This window comes from Vicugna pacos, chromosome 28 (genome assembly GCF_048564905.1).
Source record: "Vicugna pacos chromosome 28, VicPac4, whole genome shotgun sequence".
Taxonomy (NCBI): domain Eukaryota; kingdom Metazoa; phylum Chordata; class Mammalia; order Artiodactyla; family Camelidae; genus Vicugna; species Vicugna pacos.
The window spans coordinates 16,194,637-16,218,921 of record NC_133014.1 but is presented as its reverse complement, the minus strand read 5'-3'; the positions used below and the strand labels follow the sequence as shown (position 1 = coordinate 16,218,921).

Below are 24,285 nucleotides of genomic sequence, written 5' to 3'. Positions count from 1 at the left end.
GCACAAGTTCCGTCATGGGTTAGCTCCCAAATCAGACTCGATGGTCAGAGAATGAAATGGGACACTAAGCTTAGTCGTGGACTTTTGAACTGATGTCAGTGACAAGGTCAGCGGGATTTCCCCGCTGGTCTCGGAGCCAGAGGTGAGGTTAACCTCAGCCTAAAGCACGTGGGCTGCACGGCGGAGGGGTACAGAGCTGTGGCAATGGAAGCAGACTGGGGTGGTACCAGGCAACCACCAAGCGTGTGCTCCGTAAGCTCTCATTCCATTATGCCGCACTCCCCTCGTTGTCAGGTTGCTTCGTTAAACTACGAGACCATTGATGGCTCAAAGTGGGTCTTTCATCTAAAAACTCTACATTGAGAACTGTGACTGTCTCTTCACAGGCACGTGTCAAAAGTTCCTTGAATGGGTGAATAAATCAATGTGCCAAAGCTTTCGAATATTTGTTTTGTACAAAGATGAGTCTGAACCTTCAGTTAGTACATCATAATAATACACCATTCAAACAGGCACTTGGAACAACAGCATTTGTAGAATTGGAGGTCTGCTCGTTCACTGGCCTTTATTGTTCTGATTGGCAGGGAACTTTTTCAAACAAAATAGGAAAAGTCACGTGTGCATGGGTGAGTGTGTTGGCATATTGAATAAGGTCTGCAGACTTTCCTCAGACAGTTTAAATATTCTGTTTGATGGAGTATTTGTCATTTTATTTCTAAATTCCTAAAGCTCCTTTATAACATATTTTGGTGCATGTGTTACAAGTTAAAAAAAGAAATGAATCTGCTGCAGCCACCTTATCACTGAGCTAAGAACTTGGTGTTTTGAATTGTAGGAAGGAGGTTTTTTTTTTTCCTCCCATCAGTGCGGAGGGAGCAGAGCTTGTGAAGAGCGTTGTGGGCCATGGAGTAAGACTGCATGGACAAAAAACTCACTTCCACCACCTACCAACTCAATGACCTGGTGCAAGAATTCCACCCAGAGCCTTAAACATATGAGGCACCTTTCAAGTCACAGTCGGGGGGGCAGTGCTTATTTAAAACATCCTGTGTTGCTGACTCCTCATTGAAAAAGTGTGGATAATATTAGTGATCTCCTCATAAGTCGACATGTGGAAAGTCCTCAACACAGCCCTCAGCGTGAGCACCGTCTGTAAGGGGTATTGTCCCGCATCATCAAACTACACTTGGAAATCAAAAGGGGAAAGAGAAGTGAAGTCAGAGAATCCTGCTCCAGCATGGTTCCCTCTGTGGCAATTAGGATTGTCTGCCACATATTCAGCTCCGTTGTCTTTGCAGGCTCGCGGTACTTTTGCACTACAGAGTCCCTTGCAGTTGCGTGGGTAATGGGACAAGTCTGGGTCCGATGCACAAGTTATTCTTGGGTCAGACTTGCTTTCTTTCCCAGTGTAATGATGCTGAATTAGAATCCAGGTAGTGGTTGTGCAGTCAGCTTGGGTCTCAAAAGGACAATTACACAAAACAGAGCTATCACATGGCCCTCCGAGGGTTATTTGTTACCTCAGCAGAACCTAGTCCAGACGATTCATACAGTGGTTGACCAGCTCCATGATTATGGGGGGGAAGCACATTGAGTCTGTTTCTCCATCTGCAAAACACGGAAGCCGGAGAAGAAGGATTGTCACTGAAGTCTTTTTGAGTTTTAAAATTATATGTTCCTTGATAAGAATAAAAATGGCATTGATGATCAGACTTTTTAAAATCAAGGAAGAACAGAAATAAGCTCATTAAGAAGCCATAAGAGTCAAAGAACCACAGAGAGAGGCGAAACCTAAGGTTAGCTTTTCCCGAAGTGTATTTCTCAGAACCTCTAATCACAAGAGATGCTTTGGGTCAGGGTTCCCTGATCAAGTAAGTATGGGAAACACTACATATGATATCTTTCTCCTAAGTGACCTTCATGCCCATTATCATATCCTAAGGATTCACAGAGGAAACCTTAAAAGTGCATTTTACCCAGCATCTGCCAATAAAATATAACTGTGGAGATCACTTTAAAATAGCTTCCCAAGGCTGTGCTGGGCAGCGACACTTTTGGTTCGTGCTGGAAGCTTCCCCACGCTGTTCCTCAAGGTCTTCTTGGTGTTTCTCCTCCTGCACACGATCACCGGAGTGGGCACATGAACCGGGGGGTCCCACTCCTCTGGTCACAGTCATTGGTTCATAGATGAACACAAGGCCGATCAGAGCTTTCGCCACGATTAATATTTTTGATGAGCCCCCCTGAGTCACAGTCTGGACTTCGCAGATACGTGAGCCAGAATTTCCCTTTGGCTCAAACTAGTTGAAGTTGGATTGCAGTCATTTGCTGTTGAAAGAATTCAGACTGAGACTCTTCCTCCTTAGAACAGAATTTAGAAAAATGCGCTTGCAGGGCAACAGTGGACAGTAAGATGAGACAATTTTTGAAACTTATTAAGCAGTTTCCACAGCTTTCTCTAAGGGAACGTGGGTCTGTTACAGAATCTGAAGATGCGAGTGATGTGTTTCGTTTAAGACTTATTACAGGCTATTTTTTTTCCTTTTAAATGATCATTTGGAAATAAAAGATGATAGAAACAGATCCAAAGTGGTCAAAATGTACCAAGGAGTAGTTTTATTTTAATGTCTGATTCATTTCCTCACTCATGTTAGGAATATTAATTAAAGAGCACATCTATTTATGGACAGTTATTTCTCACAACAAAGCCAGGAGCACAGATAAAAATGGCCATCGTTTTCAGACTGTGGAACTAAGCTTGACTGACATTAAGCAACTTTGCCCAACATCACAAACCAAAATGTGGTTATGGCTGCAACTTACAGGTACTAGTAAGTGCCATCCAATGAAGTTTCTTTCTCTCTCTCTCTCTCTCTTTTTTTTTCTGCAGATAAAGTGGTTATAGAATCTTTCTGTATTAGTTTTCTATCTATTCTTTCTATTTCTATCAAATTCCTTAACAAATTCCCCCAAATTTAGCTACTTAAGACACATTCATCTCACATGTCTGCAGTTCCGAAGTGAAGAGAGGTAGCTGATTCCTCCGCTTAGAGTCTCACAAGACCAATATCAAAGCTTTGGCAGGTCTGTGTTCCCTCCTGGAGGCCCTGGTGAACAGTGATTGATTTCTAGGTTTGCTCAGGTTGCTGGCAGAATTCATTTCCCTGGGGTTGTAGGACTGAGGTGTGTTTCGTTGCCAGCTGCTGTCCAGGGGTCATTCTCAGCTTCCAGAAGCTGCCCTCAGTTTCTGGTTGCCAGCCCCCTTCAAATCCAGCAAAGCCGTTCAAGTTACTTTCATGCTTGGAATCTCTCTGATGTTTCGGCCCCATCTCTCAGATGTACCTTTTGACTCTGGCCAAGGAAATGTCCACTTTTAAGAGCACATGTGATTATATGGAACTCATCCAAATAATCCTGGAACATCTCCCGTTGTTAAATCCCCTGAACTTAATCATATCTGTAAAATTCCCTTTGCCATGTAATGTAACAGCTCACAGGTTCAAGGGAGTGGTGCGGGGAGATCTTCAGGGGTCCATCATTCTGCTTACCACATTCTATCTATATAATATTGCAATTGGAAAGTTTCAAAATGTGAAAGGAAGAAATTTTATGCACGTGATTCCTAAAACACCCTTTGTATTTATTTGCAAACATAAAACATGCACACACACCATTACATGATACACACACAATTGCCTAGCGATATGAATAATAAATATGTTTGGCAAAAGGGAGTGGATAGAGTAGGTAGAAAACAAGGATTCTAAAACAAGTTATTTAGTATTGTTGGTTTTTTTAATGAAAGGAGTAGATAAAAACAACAAAAGTGAGAGTTTCGCTGGCTGATATATTTTAGGCAAGAGAAGAAATCTGTGGCAAGGTTTGTGAGAACAGGCTGAATCATCTAAGAAATTCTGGGGTGCTAATCACATGCAACAAGTACCACGACAAAGTCTGACGTACTTAGGAGGTTATTAAGAAGGTAAAATTTCTATATTATTTTTATTCATAATTGCCAGCATTTGGAAGCATCCAGGATTTCCTTGAGTAGGTGAATGGATTAACAAACTGTGGTATATCCAGACAACGGAATATTATTATTCAGCACTAAAAAGAAATGAGCTATGAAGCCACGAAGACATGGAGGGAACTTAGATGAATATTGCTAAGTGGGGGAAGGCAATCTGAAAAGACGACATGCTGTATGCTTCCCACTATCTGCCGCTCAGGAAAAGAGAAAATGATGGATACAGCAAAAAGACCAGAGGTCACCAAGCCCTGGGGGGAGGGAAGGATGAAAAGACAGAGTGTAGAGGATTTTTCGGAAAGTGAAATGATTCTGGGAAACATTGGTGGATACATGTCATTTATACATTTGTCAAAACCCACAGCAAGTCCAAGAGTGAACCATTGTGTAAACTGTAGACTTTGAGTGATAATGATATGTCAATGTAGGTTCATTGTTTGGTGTTTTAGTTTTTTTGTGGGGGTGGAGGTAATTAGTTTTACTAATTTTTACAGGAGGGACTGGGGATTGAACCCAGGACCTTGTGCATGCCAAGCACGTCCTCTACCACTTAAGCTGCACTACCACTTGAGCTATAGCCTCCCCACAGATTCACTGGTCTTCACAAGTGTAACACTGTGGCACAGGATGTCAGCAGCGGGGGGAGGTTTTGCCTGGGTGGCTGCAGGAGGTAAATGGACACTCTCGGTACCTTCTGCTCAATTTTGCTGTGAATTTAAACCACTGTAAAATATAAAGTCTATTAAAAAGTGAATTGCTCAGGAGGATTTGATAGAGAAATTTCAGGAACTGCCAGACTGAATGAGAGGCCCAGTGTGTAGAGACCTGGTATTTAAAATGTGTGAGCGCTAGGGAAAATTTTACTTAGGATTGCACGCATTTGTTTGGAGTCTGTTCTAAAAATCTACATATGTCATATTATTGCAGGTTAAATAGTGTTTTCATTACATATGGTATTTTCCCCCACTGGTACAATAATGTACTTTTAACAATACTCTTTTTATTTGTTACTTACCTTGGTGTAAATCCTTAATATGAATGGGGGAAGGGAAAATCTGCTTGTTTTTATTAGGGCTGTGTATGTTTGTGTCATTGAAATGAAGGACAACACTTAAATCAAGAAAATTGAAAACAGTCAGACTCACAAGCAGTCTCAAAACAAAAGAAATTAAGTTAAAAAATTATCCTCTTGGTTTGGAATGGGGACAAATAAAATTACAGCTTTTCAGTATCAAATGATAGCCATTATTTACACAAGAATGTTTAGACTCTTATCAGACAGAAATAACTATGACTAAAGTAATATCCAAATCGGATGTTTCCATAGTGTAGGTAGGGTTGGAGATTCCCCCTTCACTCAAAATATAAAAGCAAATTTTGGGAGGAAGAGAACAAAATTTTCAGCTGCCCATTTGCCTGCTGGTGACTTACTTGCATCGCCTGAGTAATTTCTTATCATTATCTGACTGACAGACAATGGTTTGGTGCATTTTGAAGGAACAGTGAGGGAGATCAGGGTCCTGAGAAATAAGGGATAGCTTTTATGCGTTTTATTATTATTATTATTAACTCTAATTTGAGGTAACTGCATGGACAAACCCTTATAAATATTTTACATGACTTTTAAAGTTCTCTCAGCAATATCTAATCGTTTTGAAAGTCACTATGAAACAAGAACGAGGTGCATCTCATTTTGACGAGATAGCACCCTGTCTACATTGGTTTTCTTCTTTCTCTGTCTGTCTACTGCCAATTAAAATATAGAATTAGAAATTCAGGCCCAATTCAAAACAATGCACACAGCTATAAATGCATGATCTCGACATTTAAAGAGAGGTCTGATAACCCTTTGGCCTGTATATTTTTTTAGTGTGTCCCCCACCAGCCTGACTAGATAATGAAAAAATCAGTAACAACAACAAAAACCTCCCTGAGAGAGTATTCTACTTCATGTACATAGAACCACTCTTACCCTTTCCATATGATTGGACCGTTTAAAGTCAGAGGTGGCCTCCATCTGCAGGAAGATACTGTGTTGCGGTAGCATGAAGTATCCCCATTTTTATTCAAGCACATCCTTGGCTAAACTAACCCTAATCTTACCCATTCTTTATTCAAAGACTAGCTGGGCCTGCTTGCTTCCTACTTGCTCCAGTCCACGGTATGCTTTTTCCGTTTTCCACTCTGTTCCTATCTTTTGTCACAAATCACTTGGCACTCGGCGATTACTTCCTGAAGCACTTCCTGTACCTTCTTTAGCATCCTTCTCAGGATTCCATACGCTGAGCCAAAGGATAAAGCTCGCTGGGAGGCGCACGCGACAACGCTGTCCATGGTCCTGAAATATCTTTCTAGACTAGTGGGTTTTTTAAGCCTGCGTCTGGTGACTCTTGTCCACTGTCTCTCTGGAATTTTTGAATTGGCAAAGTGCTGGTGACAAGGACAAAGAAAGGCAAAAAGGTATTGGGAGAGAAAGAGTAATGGACAGAGATACTGGTCTATAGTCACTGGCTAGTGTGAATAAGATACATGAGTTTGGCACAATCTTAAAACAATTGCAGATACCAGTTTGGGAATGAGACGGGGATGTAACATAGCTGACGTTGCCAATGAAGAATAAGCGTAAAAAATGCGTGCACCATGGTCAGCGTGACAAACACACTGATGCTGGTGGGGGGGGGGGAGGCCAGTTTGCATGTTGTGAATGTAGTATCATTTGTCATACCAAATTGCCAGAGGTTTGTTTGTTTTTATTTTTCTCTCTTGAAATTAAAAAAAAATTCACTTGGCACTGTGGCAGAACAAAGGTAACTGTCTCTTACGTCTCACATCTGATACAGCTGTGCACCTTTTTCGGATCTAGCACTTTTGTAACCCTTACATTCCACCACCATCAAACCCCATTTGACGGTAGTAAACAGAGGATTCGCTCCCTGAAATCCCGGTGTAAGTTCCGTAACTGACATATAACCCCCGCGAGGACAAACGCCGTATACTAAACATTTTGGATATCTCAAAATGCCCAAGTAGAGTACCTGGTACAAATTAGGGGCTCAGCTATATTCCTTGATATAAACCACAATGCCCCCTACAGAGACAGCACTCAGTAAAGGCTTGCGAAACGAGCAAATGTTTCATTTGTTTTAACACCTCCATCCCCTTCCAGGTCCTTTTAAAGTCCACCCCCCCCTGCTCTCGGCGCTCCAGGTCCCAACAAACCTCCCTCCTGCGTCAGTCACCACCTCGGCTGCGCCAGGGCCCTGCCCTCCTCCTGCCACGCGCCCTCCTGGGCTCACCCTTCCTTCCTGCTCTGCAGCCCACGTCCCCTTCCCGCCCAGGACCGCTCCCGCTGTGGGTGTCCGGTCCTCGGGCGGCTCACCGCGGGCCCGCCCGCAGGGCAACGCGGTTGTCATGGACACGGCACCTGCGCCCTCCGGCCGGGCCCCGCCGCCGCCGGCCCCTCCCCCCACCTGCGGCGCGGCCGGCCTCGCCTCCCCAGCCCCGCCCCGCCCCGCCGGCTCGGCGCCCCCCAGGCCGCGTGCGCCCCCGCCCGCCCCCACCCGGGCCTCCCCCAGCCCCGCGGAGCCGCGGGGGCCGCGGGGGCGCGCGAGCGAGCCGGCGGCCGCGCCTGCGCACTGGCTGCTTCCCCTAGCGGCGATCCGGGCCGCTGCCGCTCGCGCTTGGGCAGGACGCGGGGCGGGCGGGGGGAGGGGGAGCGGCTGGCTCCCAGCCCTGAGTGAGGCGGAGACCCGGGCCGGCGGGCGGAGCAGGCGACGCCGCACCTCGGCCAGAGGCGGCTGCAGCAGCTGCTGCCCTCGTCCCCGCCGCCGTCTCGCCAGTCGCTTCTGTGGCTGCCCCTCCAGCTGCGGGGAGCGGGCGAGAGAGAGGAGGAGAACGAGAAACTCCCACCGACCCACAGAGGTGAGTCCCGGGCAAAGCATCCTCCATCCTTGCCTGCCTCCCTCCCTCCCTCCCTCCCATCCTCTCCGTCCTCCCCTCCCTCTCCGCTCCCCAGCCCTCCCGCCCTCATCCTTCCCAACATCCCTCTCTCCTCTCCCCTCCTTTCTCCCTTGCAGCCGTTCTTTCATCCCTTTCTTCCTCTCTCCCAGCCCCACTTCCTTCCCACCCTTTCTTTCTTCCCTGTCTTCCTTGCATCCCCTTGCCTCAGAGCGCAGCAGCTCTGGCTCCCTTTCCTCTGGTCTCCATCTCTCTTTTCCCCCTTTCTTCACCCTTTCCCCTGTGGGAGATCCCTTGCCTGGTACAATTGTCCGGATTCAGGGGCTTCCCCCTCCAAATTGGGCACAAATACTGAGAGACACACTCTTGTACAGTGGATGCCCTGTGGATCTCCGTGTTATTTGGATTAAGGGTCAAGTTGGACAGAGTACTGGGAACTGGAAGGAGATGAGGGTCGAGGAAGAATCTATGGGTTGGTGCTGTTTTAGGGTGGGGGCGGGGAGGGTTGTCACTTAGACATGTTGCCAGACCGCCCCCGCCCCGCCCCATGCCCCTCTGTAGCAGTTTCCTTTTTTCCTTCCGGGAATTACATATTCCCAGTGTCTGTCTCGCGAATTTAAAATCCAGCTTTCCCTGCTTTGATTGTCTCTGTGAGAAGCCACCAGGAAAAAAGAGAGGAAGAGAACGAGAGGAAGAGGGGAGGGGACAGGGAGGGCGGTGGCAGTGGACGCTTGTGTCCTTTCCCCCTAGGCCTCTTTGGGTTGATATTTTCAAACCACCCGCCTCACATTTGGCTTGGGGTTGAACCTTCGTGTCCTTAGTCCTGTCACTGTCTACTTCGGAGGCAGAAACGCTCCAAACTTTAATGTGTGTGCACCACGGCATTATTTATGGAATGTTTTGGTCAGCATACAAAACACTAGGGTGGGCTGACGTGGGAAAACAGAGAGCAGAAGGGTGGAGGGGACGCACCTCTGTTCATCGTGAGTTAACTTCTAGAGGAGGACGGTAGACAGTCTGGAGTGATGAGGTGATACTCCGCAGGCTTGTAAATAGCCCATTTTGGTAGCATTCGCTGCTTGGTAGCTGTCAGCGGATACCCTTACCCCGTCTCTTCCACCTGACAGAAATCGGGAAGGTGTCTGAAGAGAGGCACACGGTGTGACTCTGTGGTTTGCACCAGTGGAGAAGTTGAATGAGCCCTGCAGCCATTATTAACAATTTCAAGTTCCTGTTGGTTTTGCCCCCCTTATTTTCACCGAAGGATGTAGTTTGCTCTCTTTCGCTTGCCCTCTAGCCCCTTCTATTATATGTAAATGACAGTTTGGCCGTGTTCCTTTTTTGCAAGCCTTGCTGCTGAAAACTTCATCCGTCCATGGCGGGACAGCCATGCCTCAGAGTGTTTAGTGTGTTCATTTCTGAAAGATCTGAGAAACGATATTACTCAGACATGGAGTATTTAGAAGCCTGTATTTTGTTCTATCTATAGTCTCCTTTAAAAAAAAACAAACAAAAAATTTAAAAAAACCTTCATATTTGTAGAATAGCTGTGTTTTATGTTTGATGAGTGTATGGGGAGGGACAGAAATTAATGGCAGATTCAGTGAAGCTGCCAGTAAAAAAAACTATGCTGTGGGGCAAATTATTGATTTTTCTTTCTCTTCATTTAAATTATTATATGCCAGCAGAGCAATATGCATGTTTGTATTTTATGGGAATGTAAAGCAGGAGTTGAGATGAAGAGAATTATCTTCCAAAGTGATTGAGTGCTGATTTGATGAAGAGCTGACGTAGTTAATCATCTGAATCAGTTGTGGGGAAGTGTGTGGTGTTAAGCATGATGGATCCACCCCCTGCCCCAGCTCCCCTTGGTAGGGATGCAATTCCATTAATGGCTTGGCTGACGCTTAAGCCATGTGGCAGAGGCTTGGTTGAATTATCAGGGTTACCAACATCCGGATGCAGAATTGCAGTCAACTGTGCCGTGTGTGGGTGGTTACATGGCTTAACAGTTGTCGGGGGGGGGGGCGTGCTTTTTCGTGGTGGTGGTGGTGGTGGTGGTGTTCATTTACCTGGAACGCCATGAAGCCAGTGAAAGACGTTGGTAGTGATTGTATGTGAATATAATAGGATAGGTTTATACTCACTTCCTTTCACATGACTTTTCCCCAACATCTCGACTGCTTTTTCCTGGTGGCGCTTCATGGTTGTGTGAGTGGGGAGGAGGCAGCCCCACAGTCAGCCCTGCTCCTCTTTGACTGCAGTTTTGCTACACAGAGCCATGTGGGTGTATGCCTCTGTTTTTAATACTGTGCTTACTATGAAAAGTAAAATACTTTTCACTTGCCTCCTTTGTAAACATTCATCCACTTAGTGAAAACAACATTTACGAGGTTATTAAAGAAGAGAAAGGAAAATAGCATTTGTTTACAGCAAGATTTTGAGAGAGACTTGAGTAAAATATGAAACAGAAGAAGAACCAGTGTCTTGAAAACCCAGCCTGCTACTCTGATCGTTATCCAGTGTACAGATTAAGACCAACTTCCTCTGAAGAATTTAATTTCTAGAGGCTTCTGCCTTTAGTTGACTGGACCTTAAAGAATGCGTGGCACAGATAAAGACCCAATAGAACGTCTTACAGACCCTGAAGGAAATATTTGGGGACATTCTCTGTGCCTTTCTCAGAGCTCTGAAAACTGCTCAACCCGAAGCTAAGTGTATGAAGCAGCCAAAAGAAGCACAAGACTCTCTCTTTGACCTTCGCTGACAGCCTAGTGGAGGAGAACAGGCATTTGTGTGAGGTCGTATTCCACAGTGGCAAAGAACAAGACCTTTGAAGAGAGGTTTAGATTCGGGCACCTGCCCTCCTTAAGGCGTAGAATGTTCTGCCCTTGTGTAGTATGTGAGTCTTTGAACTCATCTACAGAGTGGGAATTACGGTAGACCCCGATGCGTGGGATTGCTTCAAGGGTTAAATGCGTTCAGCACGGTACTTGGAGTAAGCAAAGTGTGTATGAAGCATTCTTATAATTAGGAGAAATGGCTTAGAAACAGCCCAAGACTGTATATGGTTATTTAATGGAAAGACATGAAAAGCGAGTTAGGTGGTTAGGGGGATGCTGAAGAGGACAGATGTGTGCGTAGCCAGAGGAAGACTGTCCTCAGGAGCAGCACCAGGGCTCAGACACGGCCTTCTGGGAGGGACTGCACACGGTGTGGGTCCCACGGCTGGAACTGTCGCCGAAAGGGAAGAAGCACCCCGTGTCTGGGAAGACGAATAACTGGAGTCCTGGGGGGGGTGTTAAAGGCATGAAATATGTACAGTTGGAATAATTACACTGTCACTTGGGACGAGACCACTTGTGTTGGAGGATCCACTTCATCATGGAGTGTGCAGCCACCTCAGGGACCTTGTTCGAGCTCTTTGTCTCACCCAAAGCCCCACATCAAGGCACGGAATTCAGAGTCTGTGTCACCGTGAGGACCCAGAGCATTCTTTCTGCCTTTTCTTCAAACTTCAAGACAAAGAGAAACTTGACCTTTCTAAACAATAAAAGGTTTAATATTATGATTGTCACGACCTTGTCTTGTTTTGCTTGAACCCACGAGTATTCCAGGACCGTATCTTGGAGAATAGTAACCAGGATGATTTTGTTTTATTATATAGAAAGCTAGTCATCGTTAGGACAATTGTATTTCCAGGAACTTTATTTTTGCTTCATTGTTGACTTTGCCTTATTCCCACAGTCTCTCTCTCTCTTTTTTTTTTTGGTTGGTGTTCAAGATTATTAATGATTCCAAACGTGTTATGCTCTTCCAGGTGTTACCAGGAGGCTAGAGCATGGTGACAACAGAGAATCTGTCTAGGATTGTGCGCTGAGCAAGTTAAATGTCTGCTCAGCGTGGGGTGATAGTTGCTCACTGGCTACGTCTGTTGATGTGCCTTTATTTATGGTTGGTGTTTGTTATCTATTTTGAAATGTATATCCATCAAATATTTATCCAGAAGCATAAATTATATTTGAATTGGGTTATTTTTATCAAAAAAGGATTTCCAGAAAAACCGACCTGCAGGTTACAAGAGTGAGTGTCTGTGGTGCTCACGTTTAATCCATTTTTTATGGATAGGCACAATTTCATTCCTTTCTCCAAAACAGTAAAAATCCTCTTATAATTATATTGTAGTTCTAATGCTACACAAAGTTGGTCTCTTGAATATTATCTTAAGATGTGTAATTGTGAACAATGAGTGTTTTTCCAGAAGCTAGAAGTTTAACAGACAATAGACTGTAGCATTTTTATTTTCTGTTTTGAGAGTTTTCTCAATTTCTGATGTTTTTAAAGATTTAGCATACCTAAATAAAACATTTTCAAATGTCTCACTTCTAGTCAGTTTCATACTAAAGCTTCAGTGATTTTTGACAGACTACTTTTAGACATTTTAATTTTCCTCATAAGTGTATTTTTACCTTGGAGATGAATTCTAACTCACCACAGAGCTGCATTCTGCAATCTGTTTGAGATTATTACTTGTAACGCTTTATAAAAAACACAGTGATAGTCTGAACTTATAAAGCTTCTTTATAGGGCTTTTATTCCTTCTTATTTAAAGGCTGTATCTGTGTATACAATTCTTAGACTAATATTTTTCGGATGTGAAGACAGTGTGCATTAACGGGAGTGAAAAATAAGCAATTGTATTTTCTACAAGTTAAGGTATAACCTAAGGGAGAGGTAGAGTAAGGATGAGGGAAAATTAATTAATTTTGTTTCATCTATTGAGCTGAAACAATTTTTAAAATATTCTATGTATGTATGTATGTATGTTTGGGGGGAGGTAATTAGGTTTATTTATTTATTTATTTTTAATGGAGGTACTGGGGATTGAACCCAGGACCTCGTGCATGCTAAGCCTGCACTCAACCCCTGAGATACACCCTCCCCGCTGAGCTGAAAAATTTATTAACTGCCCGTTCAATAAGGACACGTTTAACGTTTTCATATGTATGAACATTTTTATGTTGTTCATTACACATCTGCAGTAAATCCAAGGATCTTTTTGTTTTTAATGGTACCTTGATATTTTGCAACTGAAGCCATGAATTCTTGATTGGGGTATGTCAGTTTGCCCACAAACTACTCAGAAACCACAATGGCTCCGTAAGTGGCCAGAGGCTTTGATGTTCCCGTAACCAAGCAAGTGGGCTGGCTGCCTGCTGTGCAACAGAGAGGCCAAATGCCAGGGCGACGGACTTGTTCAGAGAGAAGAGGCTTTATCGCAGGGTGGCCCACTAAGGAGACAGGAAGCAAAGATCAGATCCGTCTCCCCATCAACTTTTGAATTTTTCTTTTTTTTTTTTGGAAATAGTGAGCAAGAGGGTGGGGAGAGGGTGTGGGAGGTGGGTGTAAATTTCAGTGTAAGGTTCAGGAGTTCTCTATGCAGCCCCTGTCCTTGATGCCTCTTCCTGGGTTGCACGTGTAAATTCCAGTGTTGGGGGAGCGGGGTTTCAGTACGTGACCTCTGGTGGGTTTTTGACCTGTGACATGCGAAGTTCACTCTCAGGCGTTCTAGTCCTTCAGTGCGCTCATGGGAGGGAGGGGCTGTCGGCAAGCTGTTACCATATCTACGGTTTCTCTGACACATTGCCAAAGGGTCTTGGTGTTCTCCGTGTGTCATTTTGTTTCTATCTTGTTTCTACCTTATGAGCTTTGAGCTGTAAGGTACAGGGTGCAGTTCATTCTCATCTGATTTTTATTGTGGCTAGACAATAGTTCGGTGAGAATCCAGTCTTCCGACTTTATCTTAAATTCATAGGGCCGGAAGCAGTTGTTAAACATCATTAGTGCCTTTTTCAGTAAGGAGGTAGAAATGTCCCTTAACTACCTTGGAAAGAGCTAATTGTCCTCAGCTGTTTCTAAGAAGGGCGTCCCACAATCCTTGTCCTCCATACCCTTCTTCAGGCATTGATGCCTGCCAGAGTCATTTCACAAAATATGTTCTTCCCCTCTCTAAAATGCAGAAACGGCATAAAGAAGTACATACAGAACTCATTGGGAAAAGTGCCTGCAACTAAATTTATCCCTCTATTCACTTACGCTTCTGTGTATTTTTAAAATCACATTACCTAACGTGAATTCATTCAACAGGCTTTTTTTTTTTTTAAATGCCTGCTCCATGCAGAGCATTGGGCTAGAAAGTGTAAGTTTATAACAGAACTGAATCAGAAATCAGGACACCTGGGTCCTTTCTCAAGGTTTTTGACCCCCTAATTATATGACTAAACAAGCCTCAAACCCTCCAAGGCTTATTTATTTCATCAGTATTTTAATTGCCTTGGACTAGATGATTCAGTGTCTTCTAGCTATAAAATCGTATAATTCTGCTTGTGTTACTGTGTCCAAACTCGTTCTGCCTGCTGCCCGACAGGCCAATAAATCCGGAGATGAGGTGTTGGGGCAAGGAATAGCGACTTTATTCGGAAAGCCGGCAGACCGAGAAGATGGCCGACTCATGTCCTGGAGAACCGTCTTACTCAAGTCAGAACTCAAGCTCTTTTTATACTAAAAAGGGGAGGGTGTGTGGTCGGCTGTTGCAAACTTCTTGGTGTAGGAATTCTTTGTTCCTGCAGCTGTCCACGTGGGTCAGGTCACGGTGCCCCTGTAAAACCTCCAACAAAACAAATGTTATTTTCTATTCTGCAACTTACCATCTTTTTATAAGTGCAAAAGTGTTAATGTCCTTTAAGGTCAGAGCCTTGAGAACAGGCTCTCCTGTCTATTTCAGGCTAAAGGCAACATTATTTTACAAAAGGTGCAGAGCCAGCAAGACTGAGCCTAGAAAACAGGGCACAGGGTTAAAGCCAAAGGAACAGATCTAATATGGAGTCAGATTTGTTCTTTTCTGTTACACTTGTGAGTTTTCCTTAAAATTTCAAGGTATAATGATTTATTTCTTACAGCGTCCCATTTTTTTTTTCTTTTGAAACATAAACTACTGCTGCGTGAGGAAAACCTTCACACCTTCAGTGGTATGTGCTTTCCCTTCTCCAAGAAACCTGCAGGTTTAGTTTCATGAGTCTCTGGGCCAAGGGGGAACTAAAGAACCCGTCCCTTTTTTACCTCCCCAGCCTCCCCTCTCTCTTCTTTTTAAAATCGTTCCTGGACGGGGGATAAAGTCGGTGGCTACCTCCATGTAGGGACTAGCCCAGCGTACGTTTGACTTGTTTGGATAATGCAACTGTCTTTGAAACACTATACGGCATTAATGAATTTAGAATTAGGCAATATTTATTTATTTAAGAAGTTATACGTACTCGAAGGTTAAGAATGTCTTGCTTATTCCCTAAATCTCATCCCATAGGACTGTGCAGGCACCTGTCTTACACCCAATCCAGCTCCAGATTCCCATTACACTAATAAACAAATTTGTTGAGGTGTATTTCATATGTATAATAAAGTACACCCATTTTAAATACTGTTGTGTTGGTAAATGTACCTGTGTAACCACCACTGTAATCAAGATACAGAGTATTTCCATTTTCCTAAAAAATGCCCTTCTACTTAATCTGTTTCTTGCCTCCGTGGTTTAGTTTTTCCTGTTCCTGAAGTGATTATAGATTGAATCATAGAAATGTACTCATTTTTGTCTCCCTTTTTCCTTGTGTATGTGTTTGAGATTTGTCTATAATTTTTGAGTATTTAAACTTCTAAAAGAAATTATAGGAGGAAATCTTTGTGATTTGGGGTTAGGCAAAGATGTCTTAAATCGTACCCAGCAAGCACTAATCATGCAATTAAAAGCGAAAGATAAACTAGACTTTATCAAAATTAAAAAAAAATGAAACTTTTGTTCTTCAGAGGACACAGGATTTGCTGCATTTGTGTATCTATCTCTATATAGCTGCGAACGGACTAATTGTTCTAATTGTGCAGAGAATTCTTGCATCTCAATAAGGCAAACAATCCAACTGAAAAATGAATAAAAGATCTGAAGAAATATTTAATGAAAGATATATGAATAGCCAATAAGCACATGAAAAGGTGATTAAATCTGTTATTCACCCAAATAATGAAATTTAAAACCCCCCAAATGATACCACAGCACAAACACTAAAACGGCTGAGTTTTAAAAGACTGATAATGTCGAGGGAACTGAAGCCCTCACACGTTGCTGGTGGGACTATAACGTTTTTCTCTTAATGTTCAAACTACTTCTGCTGTACAAACCCGAAATCCCACTCCCAGGTGAAGTGAAAACACAAAGACATTTATGTGAACATTTTAGCAGCTTTACTCAAAGTAGCTTCAAACTAAAAACAACCCAAATATCCTATGAACCCCCATCTTAAAATTGCTTTTTTGAAGTAGGAAGCAAAGGTGCTGTAATCGTTTATTTAGACACGTGCTGTTCGTTCTGTGTAACCTGGCAGCAGAGCAGAGGAGATGCGTTCAGAAAGATTTGTAACAGTGACAGGAAGTCCAGAGGGTGGGCGGCTCCAGGTGTCCGACCTCAGCTCAGCCTCCCCCGTCTGTCCTCTCTGCCCGCTTCTGTGTCCGGACCTCGTGCTCAGCGTGTCTGGGGTGGCTGCTGCAGTTCTGAGCACCCCGTCATGCAGCAGTGACGTCCCTTCCAGAAAAACAAACAAACAAAAAAGAGGAAACTTCTGCTGAAAGTCCTCCATGGCATCTGATGCCACTGGCCAGCATTCGGTCCCCAGTCCCTCAGCAGAAGGGGGAAAGGAGTGCCGTGTATGACAGGTGTAGGCTGAGGCGGATCCGCCTGCTGGGCTGGGCTGGGGTCAGCGTCCCCTGAAGCCCCTGGCAGTGTGGAGGGGACTTAGCGCACAGCTGGGCTGAGTGGCAGCTCAGTGAAGGAAAAGGGCAATGATGTTGGTCAGCAGGCAGCAGTGTTTTGTTACAGTTTGTTTAGAGGCCTCCATGATGTTCTCAGTCTTGAGAACGTGGGGAAGAGGCTGAAGCCGAAAACTAAGACCGTAGTCACCGTTTCTGTTGCTGTGGGGATGTGTACAAGCGCAGGTGACAGACGTACCCCAGGAAAAGAGGGAGGAGGAGCTCGGGTCCTGGCTCTCAGCGCGAACGGGGAGGGAGGGAGTCTAGATCCAAGGGAATCGTTCGCAGTGGGCGAGCACACCCACAGCGGCGAGCAGAGCCAGGCGCACCGGGGCCCGCGGAGCTGGGACAGGAGGCAGAGTCAGTGCTGGCAGTAGTCTGGAATCCAGGCAGGCAGACTCGACTGCAGTTTGCCCATCTGTGAAATCAGGGCCTCCGGCGAGATTTTTCATGTTTTGCTTGTTAAGGCAGAAGCTAAAACAGTAATTATTCTCCATTTTTTCCTTAAAGGTGTTCCCAGCCTCTTTAGATTCTGTGTCAAGGATAGGAGCTACGCCTTGGTTTCATTTTATTTTTTTTCTAATATTTCCCTGTTACAAACCTGGGCCCCCATTAGAGCCTGACTAAATGCTCACTGATTGAATTAAGTCCCCAAACTCACTCTATCTTTGAATGAATCCTACAGGATTCTGTTTAACAAAATGTTGCAGTCACTCATCAGATACTTTCTTACAGATTATTCAAAATGCCCTTCTGGGGTCCACAGTCCGGGGTCCACAGTCCTGGGTCCACGTGGAAGTAAGATACAGTACTTGGCCCCGTGAGTTGACAGTCTAGTAAAGGGGTGAAAAGCACCTGAATGGGTTTACTTCCAGAGTGTGACAGCGTGTGCATTACAGTGCGGTACTGACTTCTCGGGGGCTTGGGCCAGAAGCCCAGGCAGACGCACGACTGGAAACGTGAGCGAGGGATCGGAGACGGTTGGAGGAGGGGGTGACCTTGCATTCGTGCTTTTAAATCTAGTCCTGCCTTGCTCTGGGAACTGGGACACGGGCTGAGCCAGCAGGGAGATGGGATTGAAGAGCACAGCAGAGGGAGAGGGGAAGTCAGGTCTAGGAGAGCGGGACCTGGGGTGCTGGTCACTGCTGAGTTCGGCAGCTGGAAAGTGGGACTGAAGTGAGGAGGAGGGGCTGGGAGTCGAGAAATATTTTGGCATTATCTGTGTAAAAATATCTCAAGAATGTGATAACAGAGGATACAGTTTCAAAAAGAACTTGTTTTGCCGTTGACACTTCAACAATACACGCCTATTGTAGAACATTTTGAAAGCAGCCAGAAAAAGAAACTTGAAAATAAAAATTACTGCCGTCCAACTATCCAGTGAACATTTGGTGAAGTTCTAGTTTTTTCTCCCCCGTTGAGTATATCTGAATTTATCGCATGGAGGTCTTTTTAAAGCATAGCTGAAATCTAATTTAGTGTTCTAATTTTTTTTTTTTAACTAAGCCTATCTAAGTATTTACTGGGATAATACAGATTGTCCCTCCGCGTTAATTTCTACGTGATGGTGTACTGGAATTTAAGTCTTCAGTTTTGGGCTATCAGCCGAGGTGAAATGTTTGCATCAGTCTGCCTTCAGACATGGGCCGTGTCACGGGTAGGAGGCTGACTTGGGGCGTCATGAAAGTGCCTTGAAGATACAGATGGTCGGTGTCTGTGTAGTGACAGAGATGTGTATTTTATACTTACTTAAATGGTCACATGATACTGTACACCTCATTTTTACTTCACATACAGCTTAGCTGCTAATCTGAATTATCACCTTTTTTCTCCTCTGCTGCCTGTTACTTTGTAGTGTGATTATGCCGTGCTTTATTGACTCCTTATGTTTTCATAGACATTTCGTTTGCTCCTGCTATTTTGCTATTTCAGACAGTGCTGGGGTGAACATCCTTATATCAATTTCTTGCCCACATGAACTAGTGTTTATTTTTTCGAAGGACAGATTGATAACTGTAATTTTGGGTCATGAGATATGTGTCTTGTCGATGTTAATAGTGGGTGCCTAACTGCTCTTCAGAATAGTACTAATTTATTTTCCGTCAGCAGATATGAAATTGCGTACTTCCTGCTCTTTTACTAATACATGATAATTTTAAACTTGGAAACACTTATCAATGAATAGGAAAGAGTGGTAGCTCTTTGTCATGTGAATTTGCTTCGCGGATTTCTAGGAAGGTTGTTTATCTTCTGTGTTTTGGACTAATGGCCTCCTGTTTTGCTTCTGCTGTGACAAGTGTGTTCATATCTCTGCCTGTGTTTTTCTAGTGGATTATTTACCTTATTTTAATTTATAAGGCTTGTTTATTCTCGGGGTATAAAAACTTCCGTTGTTAAACTGTTACAACTACTCTTGCTTAGAATATGTTGTGATAGCCGTTAAGTGATGGTTTTCTGTTTTCCAAAGTTCCTCATCTTTTTTTTTTGATGGGAGGGGTAATTAGATAGATAGATTGATTGGTTGATTGATTTTAATGAAGGTACCGGGGACTGAACCCAGGACCTCCTGCATGCTAAGCATGCACTCTACCCCTGAGCTACGCCCTACCCTCCCCGTATCTATTTTTGTATATTTTCTTCAGAAGGATGTAATAACCAGGTTTTCAAATTTCTAAATAACTCCTTTGCTATTTAAATGGATATTGTATTTAATTTAAGTCAATTTGAAGGAGAAGTGACAACTGTCTAATTCAGTCTTTCTTTTGCCATGCCTCTTCATTTGTCACGGTCTTCTTTTTTGTGTGTCCCTCGGTGTTACACATTGTTTTCTTTGTAGGAAAAAGTCTTTCTCATTCTGTCCTATGTTTATTGCCATCTTGTTTGTAGTTTCTCTTGTTGTTGGGGAAAGTTTTCTTTTCCTTTTTCATTTCCTAAAAGAGTGGTGTAGAAATTCCTCCTTTTGCTTTTTGTATGTGGCTTTAAGTCCAGTCGCCTTATTGAAACACTTTATTAGTTCAAAAAATTTGTTCTTTGTCTTGCGTTTCTCTTACCAATTTGTATGACCTTTTTATATGTTATGATAGCAGTTTATGGTTCACACATGTATATGAAAATAATAACATTAATACTCACGTATTTTCTTTTAGTTTTTTTCCTAATTTTAAATAAAAATACCTTTTAAAGCTAGATTTAGCATGAATGAGTCATTCTTCATATATGAAATACTTTGCACTGTAGTCTAAACACCCTTTTTTGGTTTTAAAATTATTCTCAACATTTGTATCTTCCATAGTAACCCAGATACATTATTATATTTACACCACCATCAGTATATTTTTTTAACCTTCCTGTACATGTAAAGTGTATACATGGATGTCATGTACTCACTTCCAAACATTCACTTAGTAATTTTCTCCGTCTCTGTGAGTATTTTTGTGTGTGACCCTTCAAATACATCACTTAGTCTTTTCCGGACCTTAGACTAGGTCGAGTGAGCAGTGTTCTGGTGATGATGATAACTCGCTTATGAGATTGCTCATGATATTGAACTTTTAGAAGTGTGTCGAAATGACTGTTCTTTGGCTGTCTGATATCTTAAAGACCATCTTGTCAGCATTTCCACATTGAAGCTTTATGCTGCACACCACAGCCATCCTGCAATCAGCATTGCTTTCTTAGAAAGCGTTAAGTATTAAGACAGTGGCCGGTTCAGTAACACTAAGGAGCTTTGGAAGTCTCTAATTCTTGCCCAGAATTTAATTTTTTGGCACTGGATCTTTTTCAAACCTCAGGGGAAGCTTAACTTTGGTTTTATTTTCATGATCTTCTTTTATGGTGAAAAATTATTGTTTTGAATGGAAACACTTCACTGATTCTGCAAATTGAGAAAATGGGCAAATTGCCTTGAATTGTAATTATTCATCTGGTCTAGGCTTTATGCATACGTATCAGTAGTGACTTATCATTAAAGAACCCGTCCCCTACAATCCTGTGGGCCACACTGAGATACTGTAAATAGACGAGGTAACTTTACTGTTGAAAACTGGGACTCTTCTCTGTGGAGTGTGGAGTACAGACGTGAAATTAGGAGCAAGTGGCCAGTTGATTCATAGAGTTGTAAGATATTTGTATTAATGCTAAATCACTAAACCTAATTCTCAGAAATGTCATTAACTTTATAATAGTTCTGTTTTTTCCTAAAGAATTACACAAGTAGTGTCCGTTACAGCGTAATTAGTATCAGAGGTTTGAATAAAGATATCACTGAACAGAATATACCTGTTCTCTGTTCTAGCCTGCTTGAGTAATTTGAGATAGATCTGTTTATCTGGTGGAATTTTCTTGCTGCCTGGCTGCCCGTGGAAAGAATTTTGTTGCTGTTTCTGTTATGAATAGCTGATCTCTGAAATCCAGATATATTATGTTTTATTTTTGCTCACCTTAACTTAACAGTTGCAGAATTGTCCTTAACAAAAATGAGTTAATGTACAAAAGTAAATACTTCTTTTTGAGCATTTATTTAACATATTTTATATCCAAATTGTAAATATGTGACATCATTAAAAGTTTTATTAGGTAGAATGTTAACTTTGAGCAGATTTTATTTCTATATTTACTATAATTATAAAAGCAACTTATACTGTTACTGTTTTGCCTTTTATTCAAGCAAGTGCAAACATGTGGTAATACGAAAATATCAAAGACTTGTAGACTGAAAATTCTAACCCCTAAACTAAAAGAACATGAAAACCTAAATAAATGGAAAGGCATCCACGTTCACAGACAGGAAGACTTAATATGGTAGTGTTCCCCAAATTCATCTACAGAGTCAATGCTATTGCTGTCCAAATCCCAGCTGCCATTTTTCCTGAAATCTACAAACAATCCTAAAATTCATGTGGAAAACAAGAACAGCCAAAAATAGTTTTTAAAAGGAGGAACGAAATTTGGGGACTCACTCTTCTCAGTTTCAAAACTGACTGTAAAGCTACAGTCATCCAGGCTGAGTGGCGCTGCATGAGCGTGGGCGTGTAGATCCGTGGACTGTACCCAAGAGAAAGGAAACATCAGTCCACACAGAGCCCTGTGTACCGACATTCGTAGTGTTACCTGTTACAGCCAGAAAGCGGAACACACTGATGGGCATCAGCTGAAGGATGGATAAACGAGGTAGTATGTCCAGGCACTGGGATAATGCTCAGTCATGAGCAGGAGTAAGTACTGATGCATGTGAAAACGTGAAGAACCTTGAAGGTATTATGTTAAGTGAAACAGAACATCACATACTATATGATTCCATTGAAATGAAATGTCCAGAATAGACAAATCTCTATGGACAAAAAAATAAGAGTAGTGGTTGCCAGGGCTGGGAAAGGGAGAAGTTCTGAGTGAATACCAATGGGTGTGAGTTTTCTTTTTGAGCTGATGGAAGTTCTGGATGGCTTCACCTACTGGTTGTGCATATATGAAAACAAAACAAAACAAAACAAAACAAACAAAACAAAACAGAAAAAGCCCTGACTTTTACACTTTAAAATGGTCAACATTATGGCATGTGAATTATGTTTCAATAAAAAATGTAAGGCTAACATGTCAAATAATTATTTGTTTTTTTTTTCCATTTGGAAATTAGAAGTTACTCCTTGTCGTAATTTTAAATCATACGTTTTTCACAAGAGATGAACTGAAAGCTAATACATGTCATAGAATCGAATGTTACTGCTTTCCTGTAATCAGGAGAAGGAATGTTTGACTTTGAAAGTGGTATTTAACTCTTACGCTCACATCGAGCCATAACATAGCTGAAAAAACATTTTTAACTTGCCTTTCTTAGGCAAGACACCCCGTTTAGAATACCAAGATGAATAAGACATGGCTTCAGTCCTTAGGACCCCCAATGGTATAGCACGACAGAGGCCATAAGTAAGTAACCAGAGAATGTGGCAAGGAGCAGAGGCGTGGGCAGCGCTCTGGATCAAAATAATGAAGGAGTATTAAAGGTCAAACAAAATTAGAAAAAAGGTGAAGAAGTTTCACATTTGAACGGGAACTTGCAGAACGTGTAGACGTTTCTCAGAAAAATCAGGAAGAGCATCCAGGCTAAAGAGAAAGGATGAGGTAGGATTGCAATTTTAGGGACCAACGAATGATATGGTTGCCGGGTGCTTAGAGCGCGGATGGTATACGAGGTGACGGGAAAGGTGGGGAAAACAGCCCTGGTTGTATAGGCGTCAGAGGGCTTAGGAGCCGTCAGGATGCGAGAGACTGAGGGCAAAGGCAGAGGTAAGGGTAACTCAGATTTTTATCGCTTGTCCTCCTGGTCTAAAACATAGCTTGGGAGTCCGCTGATGTTTGGTTTGGGTGCCGTTAAATTGGAGGAGCTTACAGATGCGAGTTTTCAGTAGACATTTACGTGTGAGGTACTGGACTTCTCAGTTGTGTGCATTCAAGTTAGAAATTTTGGAGCGAAGACGGAAGTGGCAGTTTAAAGAAGTCGGTGACGTGTCCAGAGGTTGTCCAAGTGCTGTGAGACCGTGGACTCTGCATCCCCCAGGACGCCAGTCACTGAAGGGAAGATCAAAGAATGAAAAGCACTTGATGAGAAAGAAAGTGAGGCATCCTATGAGGGTGTTTACAAGGAAGTCAAGAAATCAGCAAAGTGCAGGGTGAAACAAAAGCATGGCAGACAGAGAAACGTTACTCTCCCTTCAAACGCTTGGTTGTTTTTTTAACCCAGAACGTACAGCAGCGAGGAGAGGCAGATCGTAAAATCAGATCTTGCATCTGATCGTTGCTTCCACCCATGAGGTGTCTGGGTTTGACAGCCAGGGGAAGGAGGGAGGGGACGGGATGGCGCAGCCGGCTGGGAGGCTCTGCTGTGGCCAGAGCTGTGGCCGCCCTGCCGCCCGGTCTGCGGGGTGCCTGGAGCTCATGGTGATGACAGGAGGCAGGAGGAAGTGGCCAGCTCAGCGGCCAGACCATGACCCCGTGACCAGTGCACAGTCAGCTTCGAAGGCCGCTTGTGCTGTTGGAGTTGGTTTCCCTTCATCCTGATTTCTGATGCTTAAGCCAGCGGGATTTTCCCTCTAGTTGCGTTTTCATCACCACACTCACTGGTCGATTATTGGCACGGGTAATGTTTTAAAAATGCAGCTTGCTAAACGAAACTGTAACTCTTACAAGTTTAGTGGTTTGTGCAAAATATGCTGTCAGTAAAGGAGGGAAGAGCCGTATCTCTCGTTACCAGTGTGCCTCAGGGCTCCAGCAAAAAAAATTAAAAAAGTGTTTTACTAATGGTGCCCGTGTAACTAGCAGAAATACTTTTATCGGCAAAGAGGAAACATGTTTCAGGGTATGTGGCCTCTGCCAAGTTGTTTTCGCACCGTTGTTCTGTGCACAGGCAGAGTGGTCATGATTTTAGTGTCGGAGGAGGTGGAGGTGAGCCCTCCGTG

The 24,285-nt window shown here is 43.3% G+C and overlaps 1 protein-coding gene and 1 long non-coding RNA gene across 10 annotated transcripts in view; one reads left to right on the top strand and one right to left on the bottom strand.

Moving 5' to 3' along the window:
- Positions 1-7,412, bottom strand: part of LOC140690114 (uncharacterized) — a 38,211-nt gene extending 30,799 nt beyond the window's left edge. For 4 of the 6 annotated variants that reach the window (XR_012065296.1, XR_012065295.1, XR_012065297.1 and 1 more), the window contains exons 1-2: positions 7,324-7,412; positions 1,521-1,608 (exon numbers count right to left, since the gene is read on the bottom strand). This is a non-coding gene — a long non-coding RNA (uncharacterized lncRNA). Of the gene's footprint in view, positions 1-1,520; positions 1,609-6,277; positions 6,417-7,323 lie in introns of those variants that run through there. The other 2 variants (XR_012065294.1, XR_012065298.1) reach the window with 2 other exon arrangements.
- A 328-nt stretch (positions 7,413-7,740) lies between these two features.
- Positions 7,741-24,285, top strand: part of CTNNA2 (catenin alpha 2) — a 933,346-nt gene continuing 916,801 nt past the window's right edge. For 2 of the 4 annotated variants that reach the window (XM_072951561.1, XM_072951562.1), the window contains exon 1: positions 7,756-7,948. The gene's annotated coding sequence lies outside the window, so the exon portion shown is untranslated. Of the gene's footprint in view, positions 7,949-24,285 lie in introns of all 4 variants that reach the window. The other 2 variants (XM_072951563.1, XM_072951564.1) reach the window with 2 other exon arrangements.